The sequence below is a fragment of the Lepisosteus platostomus genome, chromosome 16 (genome assembly GCF_059453375.1).
Source record: "Lepisosteus platostomus isolate fLepPlt1 chromosome 16, fLepPlt1.hap1, whole genome shotgun sequence".
NCBI lineage: Eukaryota > Metazoa > Chordata > Actinopteri > Semionotiformes > Lepisosteidae > Lepisosteus > Lepisosteus platostomus.
In genome coordinates this window covers 10,368,301-10,388,624 of record NC_142626.1, presented here as the reverse complement: position 1 = coordinate 10,388,624, position 20,324 = coordinate 10,368,301, and the positions used below count along the sequence as shown (strand labels likewise).

The window sequence follows — 20,324 nt, the reverse complement described above, 5'->3', positions numbered from 1 at the left end:
CCTGTTTGTATCCAATGCTGGTTCCGGTATGAATTCTCGAGGAGTAATGTAGACATTTAAGATTAAGGTTCTAATGGCAAGGGACATCACTTAACTCTGTTTTGTTTTGAAGGCAACAACGCCTCAGGACCTCGTGACCTTCAAAAAGGGGGGATATGTAGCGGCGAGGCTTAATAATAAGGCAGAATTAAGTGTTTCTGAGCTTTCCCAAATTAGGCCTCATTCCTCTGTTCATCTCTGTGGTGCAGCCACAGAGAAACCATTCATGCAAGGTGATTTAAGGTCCAAGGACAGCTCCCAAAGGGGGATGCACTTAGCTAAGCCTGGCTATCATGATCAATGGTCACCCATTGGCGCCTATCTGTCTAGGGAGTGCGAGTTGGACATCTGGATTGCATTCCTAAGGGTCAGGACTAAGTGACTCATATCTCACCTTGATCAACCAATCAGGGACCGGTAGGGCCGAGTAACCCACGTGGGACTCTGATGCCCATGGAACTTTCAGCCAATCAATGAGCTGAAGTTCCTCCAGGTAAAAACAGGCAACACAGAGAGCCTGAGAGATTCAACAAGATTCAGATTCAGATTCAGATTCAACAATTCTAAAGGGAATTCAAAGGAGAATTCCAGGGCAGGACGGCCCAGGAGCAGAAGGCTCCCAAGGGCAGGACATTCTCGCAGCGCACCTCCTGACCATCCTGAGACTCAGCCCGGACAACCACGGAACGGCCAGTGTGTCCGAGTGCCAGAACTTTCCTTTGTTCTAAGAGTCTAGAGTGGAGGTTGCCAGAGAGTAACCAGCAGCAGGCCTCCTGAACAGGTCGGAACTGTGGAAAGCTGAATCACTATTCAGAACTAGCTCTTCATCAGGAACGAACCAGTCCTCTTCCTGACTTGCTGGGACCCACAGTCATCTTTTCTCCTGTGCACAAACTTTGCTAGTTAAAGCCAACAGTGAGCATCAGCAGCGCACCGTCGCAAGCCGCACAGCACAGCCTGGCACGGAGCCAGAGAGCGCGGATTGGACAGCAACAGCCTGCAACTGTTTCTTTGTGCCCGCAGGAGATCTGAATCCCCAGAGATTGGATGAGTATTCAACTTCAATGCATTACAGCTCGAGAATTCAATTGTTATCCAAACCAGTTGATATCAATTTAATTCCTAAGAGTTATGTACTTGTTTGAGTATCTAATGTAGAAGTTGTAACCAAGTTCACTTTACGAAACGGTCTTAATGAATGATATACTGAACGTATGTCCTCTTGATATGTATAACTCCTTGTAACTGATTGAATATATATCTTTTGTATTCTGATAACCCTCTCGATAAGATCTGTTAGGTTTATATGCATATTCTATGTATTAATAAATGTATCCTCGTGTATTAGTACCTGTGTGTGCGCGTTGTTTGAGTTATGTCGCATGGTTGGATTCTAAAGCCATCAAAAGAATCAACTTTGTGATTTACTGCTACAATTAATAATTGTCTCAGTAAATGCCCAAACCCTACAGAACTGGTGCCTACAGAGAGCCACTATGATTACATATTTGGCGTCCCTGAACCGGTTTTCTCTACAGCAGCCTGTGGGAAAAAACCTACCTTCCTCAGTCAGCCAAATAGTTGATTTTAAACAATTGGTCAGATGGCAATTTAAAAAACAGGAAGAGGAGGCTTTCAAGAATGGTCATGTTACTCAGGTTGCTTAACATTTTTTTACTTTCACTCTTTATCTCTAACCCTGGTCCTAGACAATCTAGATACTATTACAGGTCACCTACTGGAGTGTGACCCTGGTCAGTACCTGGATGAGAGACCTCCTGGGAAAAACTAAGGCTGCTGATGGAAGAGGTGTTAGCGGGGCCAGCAGGGGGCACTCACCCTGCGGTCCATGTGGGTCCTAATGCCCCAGTATAGTGACTGGGACACTATACTGTAAACAGGCGCTGTCCTTCGGATGAGATGTAAAACAGAGGTCCTGACTCTCTCTGGTCATTAAAAATCCCAGGGTGTTTCTCGAAAAGAGTAGGGGTGTAACCCTGGCGTCCTGGCCAAATTTCCCCATTGGCCTTTACCAAACATGGCCTCTAATAATCCTGAATTCTGTGAATTGGCTTCATTACTCTCTGCTCTCCTCCCCACTAATAGCTGATGTGTGGTGAGTGTTCTGGCGTGCTATGGCTGCCGTTGCATCATCCAGGTGGAGCTGCACATCGGTGGTGGTGGAGGGGAGACCCCATTACCTATAAAGTGCTTTGAGTGGAGTGTCCAGAAAAGAGCTATATAAGTGTAAGCTATTATTATTATTATTATTATTATTATTATTATTATTATTATTATTATTATTATTTTGACTTAAAATAAAATGCTTATAAACCCATTTCTACCCAGTGGAGATATGAGGAGTGTCCATATGATGATGGTGAAGAAAGTCATTGTTCCTGTGGGTTCTATTGCCATGAAGGGCAGCACTCAGTCATGAAGTGTTAAACTCACAGGGCTATAAACACTCCTAGAGCACTGAAGCATGTGCTGTGAATGTAAAGTGTATTTTCTGTGCAAAATGTCTTCCTGGGTTCAACAACACTTGGTTTTGGTGTGGTGTGTTGTGACAGAGCAAGATGAGTATTGTTATTCTATTTTCACGCCTGTCTTCTTTGTAATTAAATAAATTAAGAAATTAGCAGTGGAATGAAACCTCAACCTGGAAGCTGTTTCAGAAAGCAAGATTATTCAGTCAACCTGTAAACTTTAGTGTATACTGTATGTTAGTAAATAATATAGTATGTTTTTTTGCTGACAAAATCTGGATTTTCAGTTTCATTAAGTAGGGTTAAATTGCATCCAATTAAATAACTATAGCAATAAATCTTCCAAAGTCAACATCCTCTGGGGCAGGTTAAGGCAGACTAGCCTGACTTTGTGGCAAAAAACAGTGTCCTGCAAAAAAAAAATGTCATTTTTCTTCAGGGATCCAGTTCACATTTGAGCTTTGCACGGCAAATAAAGTGTAGCAATCACCAAAACAGTTTGCTAATAATTTTTGTTTGAAAGATACTATTTCAGCAGATAGAGTATACTTTTCATTTTCAATATCTTAAAATTATTCAAACATTATAGACCGAGCCGCCTAAATGTGTATATTCACTTTTAACCCTACACTTTTCATTACTAAATAATAGTTTTAATTATTTCTCAAAATATTTAAAATGCAAGTGATCTCCAATATCCTATAAACCCAACCATTAAGTTTGTTATCACAGCAGCAAAACTATTTTGAATAAACATTCTTTTGCACACTGCTTGTGCTGACTTGTATTTAGTTGTATGTTATTTAACTTTGTTGCTGCTGCTGCTGTTTTGTGTTTATGGTTTGGCGTTTCCTTAATGTCTTTGTATTGGAGCATACATGCAAATAAGCAATACATTACAGTTGTGCATATGACAAATAATCTGAACTGAGAATAGCATGATGCTGACAACCAAGACAAACTGCACAACGGGTGTATTATACATTTTGTTACCAGCAAAATCAAAATACAGTACCACTGACTATATATCACAAGACACAAGTGTTTTCAACAGTGTGTTTCCTAACCTGATACAAAAGAATAAAGCAAATTGATCTTTTTAATAGGCATATTTATGTTAGCATTTTAGTTTAAGGAAGCTCCAAACTCCATCGATATTGCTCCAGAATCCATCAATTCTCCAGCAAATTACAATTGCAAAAGCAAACATTTGCCAAAATCCTTAAAAAACAATTGTCCCCTACTTTGAAAGAAAAAAGAGATTAGAGTAAAACTCAAGTAAGTTCATGTTGTAAAAATAGTGCAATTGCGTGAGTTTACTTTGTCTGTAAGGAAACAATCAGTAGAAAATCAAGGAGTCTTCACAAGGATTTAAAACACATGAAAGACATTTATTGATGTGTACATAAAATATTCAAAATATCAAGCTGATACAGAAAATATATATTGTATAAAAACAGGAATATTACATTCATATAGCATTGGTTACACTCACTACCTCATCAGTCTCCTTAAAATAATCAACATTCAGGCACATAAATTAAATTGATATTAACGTTCCCAAGAGTGAATATTGAATTATACTCATCTACAACTGTGGATTCAAAACTCCCACACAGACGAATGAGGAAAAGTCAACTGGGTCTGTCACAGCGCTGTCCAATCCATGCTCTTCTGGCTTGGTGCCACTCCAGTCCTGAGGCAGCTCAAGGTATCAGGGAGAGAGACAAGGATCCTGCTGTTACCTCACACACGCTGACAGTTGATTCCATCAAATGGATTGTCTGGCTAACATCGAGATGAACTGGGGCAAGTCACACATTAAAGTGTAGAAGCTCGGTTTGCTCCTGGCGTAGCAGCTACTGCTGGATAATGCTCTATTCAGGCCTGTCAACAAAATGTCCAACCGTATTGCTCCGGTGATCAATTGGATACACGGTAGTAGCTAGCTGGTCTCAAAGTCCTGCTGCAGGCTAGACCTCAGACAGAATTCTGTCTTCACATATGGGCTCACCCTTTAATTCTAACTCAGCAGTTTGGGAAAAAGTTTAAGCACCAAAGTTTAGACAGCAAGTGTGGCAGGCACATGGTTATGTTGCCAGTTAGTCAGGTTGGTCCAGCAGAGAGAGGAGAAAATATGATTGGTGATTGGTCAAAAAGATACCGGGTGAAGTGTGTACCCACACCCTCCAGCATTCTGATTGTTTGATCCGATTGTTGGATGATTGACCGTGCCCTGTGACTTTTAGGATTATCTCCAGATAGTCTGTGACTATGTGCCTCTGCCATACATTCCAACACCAGCAGTGGACATCGATCAAAAAGGAGTATTGACACGGATCTGGACTGTCCTGGGAAAGCTCCTTATCCAGAAAATAAGCTAATCTCCCTCACTTGCTTACACAAAGACCACAAGATAATCTTGTGGTTGACAACAGAGAGGGGACTCTTTTGCTGTTTTCCTGTGACAGCAGGAAGCTGTTTGGTCCAGACACACAAAGAATTTTAGAAATACTTAATAATACTCAATTCTAAGTGAGATAATAGACTTTGTCCTTACACTATAAATAAAAAAAACTGTAAATATTATAGTATTCCACCTTTCTCCTTCATAATTGTTTTTTGTATACCTCCTCCACCCGATCTCCACCTTTGCCGCTACCCCTTGGCTAATGCCTCTCTCTGCATGGGGGTCCCAGCCTCCTCGTCCTGTGTCCCACAGCTTGTCCCTCGGTCAAGTAGATTAAACAACATTTACTACAACAAAAACACTCAATGAAAATTTTTAAATACACTTCATTCTTGGGGGGTTTTATTCCTTGTGAATGTTGTTTTGGCTAACACTACAATTTAACTTATGCCGATATAAAAATAATCATTTTTGCATGCATAGCTGTCATTTTTATTACAATAATTCTATCATGATCCATGTGTTTTGCTGTAGTTTAATAGTCTACCAGCACATGCTATAGCCTGGAAATGTATGTGTTTGATTATTATTATTAAGCTTTTTTCTGCAGTAAGAAAGACTAATATTTTCATCCAGTGAGGTCAGTTTTCTGGACATGGTCCTCTATCTAATTATTGTAATGAGTGTCTATTCATTATAAAGAGTACAGAGAATTGTCAAAGCCCAAAAACAAAGGCTGACAAAGAGCTGAAGGTTTTCTCTGTGAAGCTTGTTTCTTCTGGAATGACAGGGTGCTGTTAGTCACATGCTGTGGGTCAGCGTCATGGATGATCTGCAACAGAGAACAGAGTTTCTGCTTAGAAGGAGTGCTGGTCAAAAGCTTCCTTTTTATATATCCTCCAAAACATATAAGCAAGGAAAACACTAAACTGTGATTTCACTTAAATCTAATAATAGCTGAAACATGTTTTGTCCACATTCTGTCACAAGAGAGCCAAGAGAAGAAGCACGTAAGATCGTTTATATTTAGAAACGTTCTGAGCACTAACAGGATAGTAAAGATATAAAATATTTTTTTCCTGCAAAGAGAGTAGTTGGATGCTCTTAGGAGTGGTGTAGCAGATACCTTGATTCTAGGCTGTTAGTGAGCTTCTAACTCAACACCCTTGCAGCCGCATGAGGAATTCTTAAAGTTGAGTACAAATCGGTCTCATCTGCAGCTTCTAATGCAGGTGCCATGTTCTCTCTCTGTTGTGGAAGGTAAAGAAGAAAAAAATAAAGGTGAGCTTACAGCGAGGCTTTTAGAGAAGAAAAATTCTGCTCTGCTGTGCCATACAGTTAATATATATAATCAGGAGCTCAACTTTTTAAAGGTGAGCAGCAGTATTCTGAATCTTATTGAATAATCTCCAACTAGCCAGTTTAAGAATATACAGATGCAGCCATTCAAAGTGCGCGGTACAGACACGTACCGGAGGTAATTGGCTACGGCATTGCGCATCGTGAGGTGCGGCATCACGCAAGATGACGCGGGGTACCGCGGTACGTGAATGGTTGACCGACAGGGGCACTCGTGGTCCCTTGGTCTGTCGTAGAAAGACTTACAGTAAACGTCTTTACTGTGCCCGTTGTAGATATTGAATTTTACCACTGAAGGGAAATCTTAGTAGCTGAGCATAAAAAGAATAGGAGCATACTGTAACGCGTGTGAAGGCCATAAACGATATTAATTTTGGAACATAAACATACATTATATAGCTGGTCTTGGTACTTAAAAGAAAAAATACACACCAGTATTCCATTTCTCCCTAAACATTTTAAGCATCGAAGTCTTTAACTAAAGAAATACCGGAGTCAACAAGCATACTTTTAGAATTTGATTAAAAGGGAATATAATATGGAATCGCGTATCTAAAGAATTTAATAACGATATGATTAGTGTACTGCGACAGGGCTGTGTAGGGCTGTTTCGCTTCTCTTTTCATGTAACTTCCCTTGTAGCCTACTGGTCTACGTGACTGACTACTAACTCATGGGTTGTGTGTTCAAATCTAGCTGGTGCTGGACTTTTCCTTTAACAAACATTTCTTCGAAAAAATAGAATAGAGATATTATGGACAATCAATTGACTTTTATATTTCAAAATATCACAACATGATCGATTCTAAGTCATTTTTGATAACAATGAATAGTCACCTTCTTCCCTTCTGACAACGGTCCCTGCTTCTGCTTCCTGCTTCTATTGTGTGTGTGTGTAATAGAGTAAATTTTTATAGAGAAATGGAGGCTGGACAGTATGCGTTACAATATAAACATTTATATTGGTTTTAAATCGTGTTTTGATTTAAATCGCAAACACGTGTTTAATAATATGTTTTTTTTAATCATAATCAGGCTAATGCAACATAAATTGATACAGTATCTTTGTCTTTTAAGTATCTTAATAAACTTTCAGCATAGCTTTCTACCCGATTAGATTTATATTTCTTGGGATTTTGGGATCAAACGTGGAAGGATTAGATTGTAATCGTTTTTATTTTTCAAATACGTTTTAGAAAAGTGTAATCTATACCTGCCCAGACTGTACGCCTTCCTATACCCCGCCTTTTATTCCTGTCCTGCTCTTACCCGTGCACCCCAGCCGGGCACTCTTCGGCCTCTGCCTGGGACGAATGTGTATTTTGATATTTACACCCGGAGCGGCACCGAGGGAGCATCTGCATTTATAACTTAGTTTTTAAAATTAGTCAAGCAATATGAAGCATCTCCTTTTACTTTTAAGTCACTTAAGTACATTGAGCACAGCTTTCTCACCACTTAAGATTAGTTTTTGATACCATCCTTACACAAAGCAGAAACTTTCTGATGACATATAGTACAAGTGGAAAGATTACAGATTTTAATCGTCTTTAATTTTGTTACGTTATACGTTTTAGGAACGTTTCATCTAAACAAACACCACAAAACTATTCTCGATTGTATTTCTGAATGTTATGTTACACCTACAGTAGTTCACTGCTTTAAATACATCGAATTAAGAAAGTTAGGTGTAGCAATTTAGATCTTTTTTTCTGAACCAGGGAAAATCTGATCATGTTTCTCTATAACAATAATAAAAAACTTTATTTTACATATCACCTTTAAAAGTGGCATCTCAAAGCAATAAAGTAGATTGAAAAACAGTTAAAAGGGACCAAAGTAAATACCAGACAAACGCAAACGCACTTTTAATAAAATGCTTTTATTCATTCAGCAGAGAGTGAGAGGGACATCCAGCAAAGAGAGACACACACACCGGTTTCCATTGACAAAATTGTTTTTTTTCAACTCCTCTTGTCTAACAGGAATGTTTTGTTTGTGGACAGACTGTTAGACTAGAGGAAAAGAGCGCCTCCTTCTACGAAGCATTTCGTTGATCTGATCACGAATTCTTTTCCAGTCGCACGAAGTAAGGGTTGTAAAGCGCAAAGTAAAGCGCTGATTCTTATGGAATGTCTTCCGCCGGGGATTCCAAAAAAATATTATTTTTTAATCGCGTATCTAAGGAAAATTGCGGTATAACTTTGTTCATGCACATCATTATACAGTATCTCATTTTGTATTTCGATTTAAAAAAATCGTTTGCCCAGCCACTATTGTTGTTATTGTTTTTATCCTGTAAAGCGCTTTGAGGAGCACAGCTTTCTCACCACTTTCTCACCTTCTCACCACACCATCCTTACACAAAGCAGAAACTGATTGTATTTTCCGATGACATACAAAAGCAAAGATTACAGATTTTAATCGTCTTTTTTCTGAACCAGGGAAAATCTGATCATGTTTCTCTATAACAATAATAAAAAACTTTATTTTACATATCACCTTTAAAAGTGGCACCTCAAAACAATACAGTAGATGTAAACCACAGGTTACAAAGTAAATACCCAGACAAACGCAAACTCATTTTTAATAAAATGCTTTCATTCATTCAACAGAGAGAGAGCGTAAAACCTGAGTGTAACAGCTGTTCCTTTTTCTGATCACTCGCTCTCTGGATAAACGTCTAGCCTGTCCAGTTCTTTGTTTTCCTAATTTGCCGATTATGCCTGCTGCGATCCACTCCTACCCTCACACCTAAAGAAGACTATTTTAAATTTCTTTGCGCATCCTTAAGGTGATATCACATAAAGGTGATATGTAAAATAATGGTTTTTTTTTATTGTTGTTATAGAGAAACATGATCAGATTTTCCCCGGTTCAGAAAAAAAGATCTAAAGTATACTAGTTAAGGAAAATAAATCTTAACGGGGAGAAAGCTATGTTGAAAGTTTATTAAGATACTTAGAAGACAAAGATATCAATTTATTTTAGTCAAAATTGTATATATCACCTTTAAAAGTGGTATCTCAAAGCAAAGTAAATACCCAACACTGATTGTACCCATCTGTCATGCTAATAAAACACCTTGAATTGAATTGAATTGAGGGAGAGAGGGGGGGAGGGCGACATAACCAGGACACAAGGCAAATAAGATACACTCCACAGGCATTCACAACAGCAACATATGAAACGTTTGTACATATAGTTAAGTAATCTTAAGTGCTCAATGTATTTAAGGGACTTAAAAGTAAAAGGATATGCTTTATATTGCTTGACTAATTTTAAAAACTAAGTTATAAATGCAGACGCTCCCGGGTGTAAATATCAAAATATACATTTGTCCCGGGCAGAGGCCGAAGAGCGCCCGGCTGAGGTGTGGGGAAGAGTAGGACAGGAGTGAAAGGCGAGGTTTAGGAAGGTGTACAGTCTGGGCAGGTATAGATTACACTTTTCTAAAACGTATTTGAAAAATAAAAATGATTACAATCTAATCCTTCCACATTTGATCCCAATATAAATCTAAACGGGTAGAAAGTCTGAATATGCTGAAAGTTTATTAAGATACTTAGAAGACAAAGATACTGTATCAATTTATGTTGCATTAGCCTGATTATGATAAAAAACATATAATTAAACACGTGTTTGCGATTTGAATCAAAACACGATTTAAATCAATATAAATGTTTATATTGTAACGCATACTGTCCAGCCTCCATTTCTCTATAAAAATGTACTCTATCACACACACACACACACACACACACACACACACACACACACACACACACACACACACACACACACACACACACACACACACACACACACACACACACACACACACACACACACACACACACACACACACACACAATAGAAGCAGGAAGCAGAAAGCAGAAGCAGGGACCGTTGTCAGAAGGGAAGAAGGTGACTATTCTATGTTATCAAAAATGACTTAGAATCGATGTTGTGATATTTTGAAATAAAAAAGTCAATTGATTGTCCATAATATTGCTATTCTATTTTTTCGAAGAAATGTTTGTTAAAAGAGAAGTCCAGCACCAGCTGGATTTGAACACACAACCCAACAGTTAGTAGTCAGGCATGTAGACCAGTAGACTACAAGGGAAGTCACATAAAAAGAGAAGCGAAACAGCCCTACACAGCCCTGTCGCAGTACACTAATCATATCATTATTAAATTCTTTAGATATGCGATTCCATATTATATTCCCTTTTAATCAAATTCTAAAAGTATGCTTGTTGAATCCGGTATCTCTTTAGTTAAAGACTTCGATGCTTAAAATGTTTAGGGAGAAATGGAATACTGGTGTGTAGTTTTTCTTTAAAGTACCAAGACCAGCCATATGCTGTATATTTATGTTCCAAAATTAATATTGTTTATGGCCTTCACACACGTTACAGTATGCTCCTATTCTTTTTATGCTCAGCTATTAAGATTTCCCTTCAGTGGTTAAATTCAATATCTACAACGGGCACAGTAAAGACGTTTACTGTAAGTCTTTCTACGACAGACCAACTGTCGGTCAACCAATCACGTACCGCGGTACCCCGCGTCATCTTGCATCATGATGCGCGACGCCGTAGCCAATTACCTCAGGTACGTGTCTGTACCGCGCACTTTGAATGGCTGCATCTGTACTGAAGTCTGAAACAGAATATGAGAAAAGGAGATTATTAATATTACAGAATTACTCTAGGCTGATGGCAATATCACTGTCATAACACTTCTCCTGTCATTTTGACTCTCTACTTTGACTCTCTACTTTGGATGAGTCGTTGCTGCGCTCCCATCCCCTCCTGGGATGGTTCACCACTGTTCCATGTTTTCGCCATTTGTGGATAATGGCTCTCACTGTGGTTCGCTGGAGTCCCAAAGCTTTAGAAATGGCTTTATAACCTTTTCCAAACTGATAAATCTCAATTACTCTGTTTCTCATTTGTTCCCATAATTTCTTTGGATCGCAGTATGATGTCTAGCTTTTGAGGATCTTTTGGTCTACTTCACTTTGTCAGGCAGGTCCTATTTAAGTGATTTCTTGATTGAGAACAGGTGTGGCAGTAATCAGGCCTGGGTGTGGCTAGAGAAATTGAACTCAGCTTTCCAAAGATGTGATAAACCACAGTTGATGTATGTTTTAACAGGGGGAGCAATCACTTTTTCACACAGGGCCATGTGGCTTTGGATTTTTTTTCCCTTAATAATAAAAACCTTCATTTAAAAACTGCATTTTGTGTTTCCTTGTGTTATCTTTGTCTAAAACTTCAATTTGTTTGACGATCTGAAACATTTCAGTGTGACAAACATGAAAAAAAAAAAGAAATCAGGAAGGGGTCAAACACTTTTTCACACCACTGTATATACAGTATATATTTTATTGAAGTTCAGTTTGTTTGTGTGCCTCTTCAGCCTGGACTCCTGTGATGGTCACTGCCACTGCCACTGAAATGCTCTGGTATCCCAGTCCGACGGGTAGTTGCAAGATAGATCAGGAGTTTAGAAGCTTTTCCAGCTTTCTGTTGGTACCAGCTGAGGCGATCATTATTGTACACTGCAGGACTGGTCTTACAGCTAACAGTGACTGTCTGTCCTGGAGCAGTCAATATTGTAGGAGCGTGGGTCACAAAAATCTGTCCACTAGATTCTGAAAATGAAGAAAACATTGCAAAAAGTGGGAAAGTATTGAAAATACCAATTTATTCTGTAAATCAGTAATACATTATATGATAGACATACAGTATGAAAACAGAATAAATTAATAAGATATTTATTATGATGCTTTAATATTTTTTATGTTTAAATTAACATAAATCTTGATTTCTTCTTCACATAATACAAAAATGTTTTAAATTCTATAAAATATCAAAACCCATTCCTACCCTGATCAGTGATGAGGAGTGTCCAGATAAATATGATGAAGAAAGTCATTGTTCCTGTGGGTTCTGTTACCATGAAGCGCAGCTCTCAGTCTGGAAGTGTTAAACTCACAAGGCTATAAACACTCCCAGAAGTGTCTTCTATGCAAATTATCTTTCTGGGTTAGGCTGCACTAGTAGCCAGTCAGTGCTAGAAAAACAGGCTTGGTGCTGCGTGATGTGACAGAGCAAGATGAGCAGTTTAACATTAACACTCCCAGGACAGCAGGACTAGACAGAAAGCAGCTTTATAAGGAGCAGAGGATTATACACAATCAGCTGAGTCCAACTTGAATGGAGTGGAGTGTGGAGAGTCTGGTTAAAGCAGTACTTGGTTTTGTGTGTTCAGGTACAGCAGGATCAATAGTTGAACTAAAAACGTATTTTACAGAGACTGAAGCATGCAAATGCACATATTAAAAACAGTCATGCAACCCACATTTTATATAAGTTTACACTGTCACAAATCCACTTATCAGCTATGTCCGCATTTCACCCAACATAGCTGGAATGGGGTGGAGTGCAGAAAATCTGGTTAAAACTGCACTTGGCTCTGTTTGTTCAGATGCAGCACAATTACTAACTGCACTGACTTAAACACTCTTAATACTTTTGGGGCAATACAAGAGAGGCAAAATGTTCAGTTCAGATCTGACAAAATACCTTGTTATATGTTTGTGGTCCCATGGGACATTCCTCACAGTGTTGAAGGAAAGACATGTTTTATCTATGGGGCTGGAGAGACACTGAAAACTTATTTTAATGTTCATGGGGAGTGTGCTCTCTCTTTGCATGACAGTCTTCTGTTCTTCTATATAACCGACAGTTGAAGGGGTCAGTCCTCTTTCTCAATTGTGTCTGTATTAAAACCTCAAACATTCAGACCCTCAGGTCTAAAGTTTCCAACTCCCTCCCTCTCCTCTTTCTATTCTCTCTTTATTTTTGTATCCAGGTTCCCAACTGGGGGGTAAGTGAAGCTCACTTCTCCAACATCAGGATTCAGGGCCAACATGAACAGTTTAGCATGAACACTCCCAGGACAGCAGGACTAGACAGAGAGCAGCTTTATAAGGAGCAGAGGATGAGATACAATCGGCCGAGCCCTTACTCCACTCAACACAGGTGGAATGGAGTAGAGAGTGGAGAGACTGGTTGAAACTGCCTTGCTAAGATATAGCAGGATAATTAATACCCAGTGAGTTTTAAAGGTTAAACGCACTACAGGAATTAAAACAAAAATTGAACCCAACTTTTTATTGAAGTAATTTTTTTATAGCAGAGGTTGAAATGTAGAAATGCACAGTTACAATGTGTTATGCGCCCTGATAAACCATCATATATTTAAGAATGATGTGTGTAATTATATTAATTCATTTTGGCATCTTTTACTAAAATCTGTTCTCTAGATCTTCTATACCTGGAATACCTGGAGTAGTGGTAGCAGTAGTTAGAACTCTTCTTAATCCTCATCTTCAGTCAATGTTACAGCTCTGCTTAGTGTGGGATTATAGGCACTGTAGCACTGGTGCTATGTATTTACTTGTACAAGCAGGCGCTGGAAGTGTTCCTCATACTGTGATAATTGAATAAACTTAACAATATGAATACTGAAGATTAATGGTGTATCTTACTCTAACCCTTGCTAATCATTGACTTTTAACTTCATGTACTGTAAGGGGTATACAGTATGATCACCAGCTATAATTCCAATGCATGCATATTTTGGACGAGTTGATCAGTATCATAGCATAGTCCTTTACATTAAAGAGATCATAGTAATGACTATGCAGTGGGTGTAAAGCCATGGATTCAGCAATTATTCATGATTATCATTGAAAAGTATTAGTGTGAATACATTCTGTTCACCCTGGGCCTTTGGTGTCATTTTATTCTCAAAGTCCTTCTTATTGATCCTCTTGTGTATGTTTGTAACCAGCACTGGGGAAGTTAGACAACAGTTGTTAAAAACAATTAATTAGTGAATGAATTAAATTAATTACATTATATTAAATGAAAGGTGAGATTCACTTTACAAAACATCTTTTTGTTTCTGGGTTCATTCTATCCCACAGTCTGCACCCCAAGAAACCCTCAGAGATGATTCAGGTCAGGTACATGGGAATAAGCATTGAATATCTGTGTATTGAAAAGACAGAATCAAATCAGAATAAAATTTGAAAAAAAGTAAATTTTTGAAAATCTAAATTTTAAAAAATAAAGTTGCTTCATGAAACTCTGAAAAGTAAATAGGGAGCAGGAACTTGTTTGTCACATCGATTTATCAGCACAGCTCTTTTCCCGAGACAAGAAAGAAGAAAGTGAAGCTCCACTGGAACCCAGAGGTGAAGATTTGAAAATTGGGGAGGGGGGTTTAGGGAAAAATCAAAGCATGGTTTGAAACAGGGATGACCAACATCCACCCCGAACACAAGCTCCATGGCTTGGTAACCCAGACATTTAAGTTTCAAGGAGACTTTTTGCGGAGCAGCAGCAGCAAAGAGAGGACATTAGTTAGCCAATATGATAAAAATGACTTCTTTTTTGTTTTTTGTTTAGCACATTTGAACATTTTCAAAAACTGTCCAATCCCTAGTTTGTCAGGCATTTTTTTTCGCCGTGGGAGTGCTCCCACTTGTGCTGGTTTTAGTGCCTGCTGCCAGGACCCCAGCGCTTTGTCACTAAAATTGGGTTTCCAATAATGTGGAAGTGAACTCTTGTTTTCATGTCTACTATAACAGACATACTGTAATCTCCCTTGCTTTTAACCAAGCATATCATAATTTCTAAGAATGAAAATGATTTAAACTATGTGACACTATCATTCAACGAGAGCACAAAATATCACAAGGATCCTGCAGAGTGCAACAAAGACAGCAAAAAAAAGCCTATGCAATTGATTTGATTGACAGTTATTTATCAGTCAGCGCATTGATATTCCTTTATCACACAGTAAAATGTCAAAATTCCTTCCAGGGTGTGCGTATATCAGAGAATATAACACAGCTTCAAAAGTGTGTCAGCCAATTAGATTTCAGGACCGGAACTATCTTTCTTATAATTAGAATTAAGGTGCAATTAAAGATTTCTAATAATCTTTGTGTACCTTGACCATATAACCTGGTGCCTGCCTGTGTAAATACTCTACATAGGAATGTAGCTAAAAAGTTTGTTATCCTTATGATCTCAGCCTAAGAATGACCTGGTGGTTTTCACATGTGGGAAAGTAAGAGAGATGACTTTGTCTTCTGGATAACGATCCTTCCTACAACAGAGGCGATCTAAACTCCCATGATGGATGTCCACTGCTAGTGCCTGGATGTCTAGTTGAGAGCCATAGGTACATCTGGATCTGATCTTTAAAGTCACAGGGCACGTTCAATCACCCAAAGGAAGATCCACCGATGAGTGACCTTTAAGGTGGGCCCTAGTGGTATACCTGATGGCATCTCAGACAATCACCAACTTCTGATGCGATACTACAAAACTGTAACTCAAGTCATTTTCCATTGGTTAACTCACTGACTCAATCTCTTCATCTAAACTGGCAAACTGAATTTTCAACCATGGGACTGCAAGCAGTCCGAGTCAGGACTTAAACTTTTCTCAGAGAAGCCAGGCTGAGAGAGTGTGTCAGTAAAGTGCAGAATTCCAAGATATTCTTCCTGAAACAGAAGAAATATTCTGTTTGTAAACCCAACGCTATCTTCGACGATCAACAAAATCAGACAGCTAGACTCTTTGTCGACATCCAGAATATCCAAGCACACACTGAATAAAAACTATAACACGGAATGACCTAAGTTCCTCTGTTGCCTACCTTGCAGATATCTAGAGGAAAAACTGTGCACAAACTGCTTTAAAAGACCAAAGTAAAATATCATTATTCACATCATAATTCTCAAGAGGTGTGCTATTATTCCAAACACACATTTGATGTTTAGTTCATGATAGTTAATGCATATTCACTTGTGTCTGAGAATATGAATATGATTTAGTTTTACGAGACTGATACAACCTACGAGCTAGACTGTAAAACATTATCATCTCTGCATATTTTAACTCTGAAATTATTAACTCTTTTCTTTGTAATCCCCTTGTAATCAGTCATTCATATCACAGCAGATCATTTCTCAGATGTATTTTGTTACGCTTGTTTGTTATGCACGTATTGATAATACTGTATTAATAAACTGTATGTTGTTTATTCGGAATTCCTGCATGAGACTGTAAATTATGATGTTTGATTGGTTTCTAAAAGTCGTCAAATTGTCACGGGAGCTGGTCCTGACTCCCAGGTAGTGCGTACTTTAGACCCTATGCAGACGCTATAATCCGGAAGTGACTGGAATAAGACCTCAAGGGAAACACAGCAAGAGCAGGACGGGATGACAGACGGGGGGGCGTGACGGCTGTGATCTGATGACAAGTCCTAAGGCAGTCCAAAGGGGAAATCGGGTCACAGTCCAGGGTCCAGGAGCTGGGAGATCCAATCCGAGACAGACAAGATTAAAACCGGAATGGGATCTGGAACAGGAATAGTGACAGGGATTCAGGAGGATAAAAACAGTAATGAGGCCAGGTGCTCCGAGCCCTGGACTCAGCAGGTCAGGATGCCTGATGAAGCCTATGCCGTTGGGTCCCTCCATGATCCGCTGGTATGCGGGCTTCTGGGCGTACGTATTCCAATGCAGAGCGTGGAATAGTGGGAGTGCCAGGCTTTAAATAATAACAAGGAAAACATGGACAGCTGCACATAATGAACTAAAATAGGAAAGGGTCGGAGCGCCCTTTAGAGGAGGGATGACGATCGTGACTCAAATCCTCTTGCAATTTGCTGTTACAATTTCTAATTGTAACAGCAAATGAAAACCCCCTTCTCCACCAGTGTGTATCCCACCATGTGCCCGGTGCTTTGCAGGATAAGCTCTGGGCCACAGAAGCCCTAAATTGGACAAGCAATTATTGAAAGAGTTGTGATATGATGTGAAAAAGGTACAACGAAGGCCTGTTTACTTCTATTCTTTAACCTGTCACAATATATTGGTTTGGTTATTATCAGTTTTTACTTCAACATGAGAAAAATATTTTATTTCCCTTCATCTTTTCCTCAGCACAGACATATCTGTATGATCCTACAATTTAAATCTAAATGAATATTATAATATTTTAATTTCCAAGTTGTTGAGAACAGCTCTACTTGCCACCATTTCAGACTACTTCTAAACAAAAAGCTGAGCTCCTCCATGGGCTATGTCCTGTGTCTGTAACGAACAGTTCTTTCCGGACCCTATGCGTACGACACAATCCGACGGAGTGGGGAAACACTGGGAAACGTCATGCAGGAATACGGGGCTGAAGACAGGGGGTCGTGTCCAAGTTGCGCTGGTGCACGGGGGAGGTGTGGCCGAGGCGAACAATCCCAAAGAGTAATCCTTAGAGTATCCAAAAACACACGAGAAAGTCCAAAACCAGAAGATCCATTAGAAGAAGGAATTAAAAACCATGAAGGCCGGGTCGGAACCGGCGGACGGGGAACAGGAACGGGAACAGGAACAGAGATTAAAACCTTAACGGGACCAGGCGCTTCCAGGTCCCGGACTCGCACGATATGGAAATCAGATGCAGAGCCCGGATGAGCGTCAGCGCCTGGCTTTTAAGGTGGGCTGGGAATAGGGAGCAGGTGCATAGAATAAAGTCTTAAGTGAAAGGGCTGGAGCACCCTTAAGGAGGGGGAACTATAATCGTGACAGTGTCATTACTTTCAGCCTCAGCTTCAGGTCGCAGCTGACCTGCTGAGGGAGTTATTTCTATGTGTGTAACACTGGAGGGAGAGACAGCTATTATTGAGCTCATGGTAACTCTGACAGTAACAATCTGTTGCATCTTCAGCCTGGCATCTTCGATACCAGGCTAGTCTGTGCTTGGAGTCATAAACTTACACTGCTGTTCACCGGATTACGAAATAAAAAAATCAAACAGCATATGGTAAAATATTTGGAACAATTCATTTAACACTTATTTACATAATTTAAACTTTCAGTGTTTTTTTATGTTTTACACTTAATAATTAATTATTAGCACTTTAACTTTACTGATTTCAGCACAAATGCTTCATTTGTGAACTGAGATAGATGAGTCAAAGATCCTCTTATAGTTTGTAACATGTTTTTATGTTCTTCTGACTGTATCTAGAAGGAGCTGTTGTTATTTAACACTATACAGGCACTTACAGTAGCTAGTTATCTAGTTACCTGCATTTACATACTAGGAGACACAGTAGTGATACCTTCTGGTGCAGTTTTAGAGTCATTGGCAGGAGCTAAGACTTCTCTGTCTCTGTCTGCAAGTCATGTAATTGAAAGACACTGCTGACTGCTAGTTTACTTTTAGATTATGTTTGTTTCTGTTTGCATACAGTAATCTTGCTGTATCTGAACACAAAGAGACAAGACTGTCAATTCCATGAGGAGTATAGTCTTTGGTCTCTTCTGCCCAAAGTGAAAAAAGACCCTATGCGTAGTGGCGGAACAGGGTTTAGCCCGGGTTCAGCTGTCCAGGAAATGCTATATAGAAACCTATGCCCTCAGGCCACGGACATGGAGCGACCTGGTGCTAGGCGAGTCTCAAGAAATTCTAAACCTCAATGCTGTGTGAGGAGGAAAGTGTGACCCAGAAATATATAGCCCCAGACAAAGACACAGCGGATGGACAAGCAAAGTACAGGGAACTAGGGACAGGACAGAGTAGGAGCGCCCTCCAGATGTAGAGGGCATGACAATATCAGGACACAATGTTGTGTTGCAGATTTCCCTAGGGGGATTGGAGCTGCCTGACAAGGTCCACCTCCATTTTCATTAATATTTAATTTATACGGCTCTTCTCTTGACACTCAAAGAGCTTTACAGGGAATGGGGACTCCCCTCCACCGCCACCAAAGTGTAGCCTCACCTGGATGATGCAACAGCAGCCAAAGTGTCCCAGGAGGAGGCCATGATGAGTAGAGGACATGGGAAATTTAGGTAGGATGCCAGGGGTAACACCCCTACTCTTTTCAATAAACATGCTGAGATTTTTAATGACCATAGAGAGTCAGCACCTTGTTAAGGTCTCATCCGAAGAACGGCTCCTTTGTACAGTATATGTTGACTGTCACTATACTGGGGCATTAGGACCCACACAGACCACAGAGTTAGCTCCCCCTACTGGTCCAATTATCACCTTTCCAGCAGTAACCTTCTTCTCTTCCGGGAGTTACAGGGTGATATAACTGATATACTGTATCTCAGACTGTGTCTAAGTGTACATAATGTAAACCCAGAGAGCAGTGTGTGCCTAAATGTTTCTGATGTAAACCCAGAGATCAGTATTTGTATGATCTTAGAGCTTAGAGTTGACAATGCTAATGGTGGTGCCCACTACGTTCAAAACTGGCCAATAAACTTCAATAGCTAGTTAACTATAGTATAAGTGGAACGATGGTTTGTGACATAGAGTCCCTAGTTGGCAATAGGAAACTGTGGAGAGACTGTAGATATAGGACTAAGCCACTTGGGGTCGCAAGTGAAGGGTTGACAGGGGTGGATGAGGTTCTCAGCTGAGTGTGGTCAGCAGAGTAAGGCTGATGAATCTCTAAAGAGGTCTGAGGCACAGCCCTTTATAAACATGCTCTTTTCACGACAATGATAGATAGAGTCAGTCTGGACATGAGTATTTTTGACAGCTTCTGTGTTGAAAGCACTAAAAATCAATTATGCAATCTCACGTTTTAGAGAATTCAGCCCTTAGCCAGCCAAGGGAAGACAGATCGAACCTCTGTCTGAGTCATAAACTGTGCAGCCCTAATTAAACAAAAAGCCTGTATTTACTGTAAGTGTTTAGCTTAAGTAAAATGTGATTTTAAGTAATAGCTGTTTATTAATATTCCAATAGCTGTAGAATATGAAATACAAACTGTGTATTTGCAAACTTCAGTCTCTGTTAAACATGGTATCACCTCCACCAGTAATGTGTCTAAACACACAGAGCCAAGTGCTGATTTAACCAAACTCTCAACACCCCAATCCATTCATGCTATGCTGAATGGAAAAAGGT

The 20,324-nt window shown here is 39.5% G+C and overlaps 2 long non-coding RNA genes and 1 pseudogene across 3 annotated transcripts in view; 1 reads left to right on the top strand and 2 right to left on the bottom strand.

Moving 5' to 3' along the window:
• Positions 1-20,324, top strand: part of LOC148646851 (Ig kappa chain V-III region MOPC 63-like) — a 230,652-nt pseudogene that overhangs the window by 25,034 nt on the left and 185,294 nt on the right. The gene's annotated exons all lie outside the window — the stretch shown is intronic.
• On the bottom strand, positions 5,165-7,168 carry LOC148646865 (uncharacterized). Its single transcript, XR_015927701.1, has 3 exons — positions 7,135-7,168; positions 6,065-6,186; positions 5,165-5,770 (listed from the first exon to the last, which is right to left on the bottom strand). It is a non-coding gene; the product is annotated as an uncharacterized LOC148646865 (long non-coding RNA).
• LOC148646864 (uncharacterized) lies at positions 11,661-12,440 on the bottom strand. The gene is made up of 2 exons (XR_015927628.1): positions 12,198-12,440; positions 11,661-11,962 (listed from the first exon to the last, which is right to left on the bottom strand). It is a non-coding gene; the product is annotated as an uncharacterized LOC148646864 (long non-coding RNA).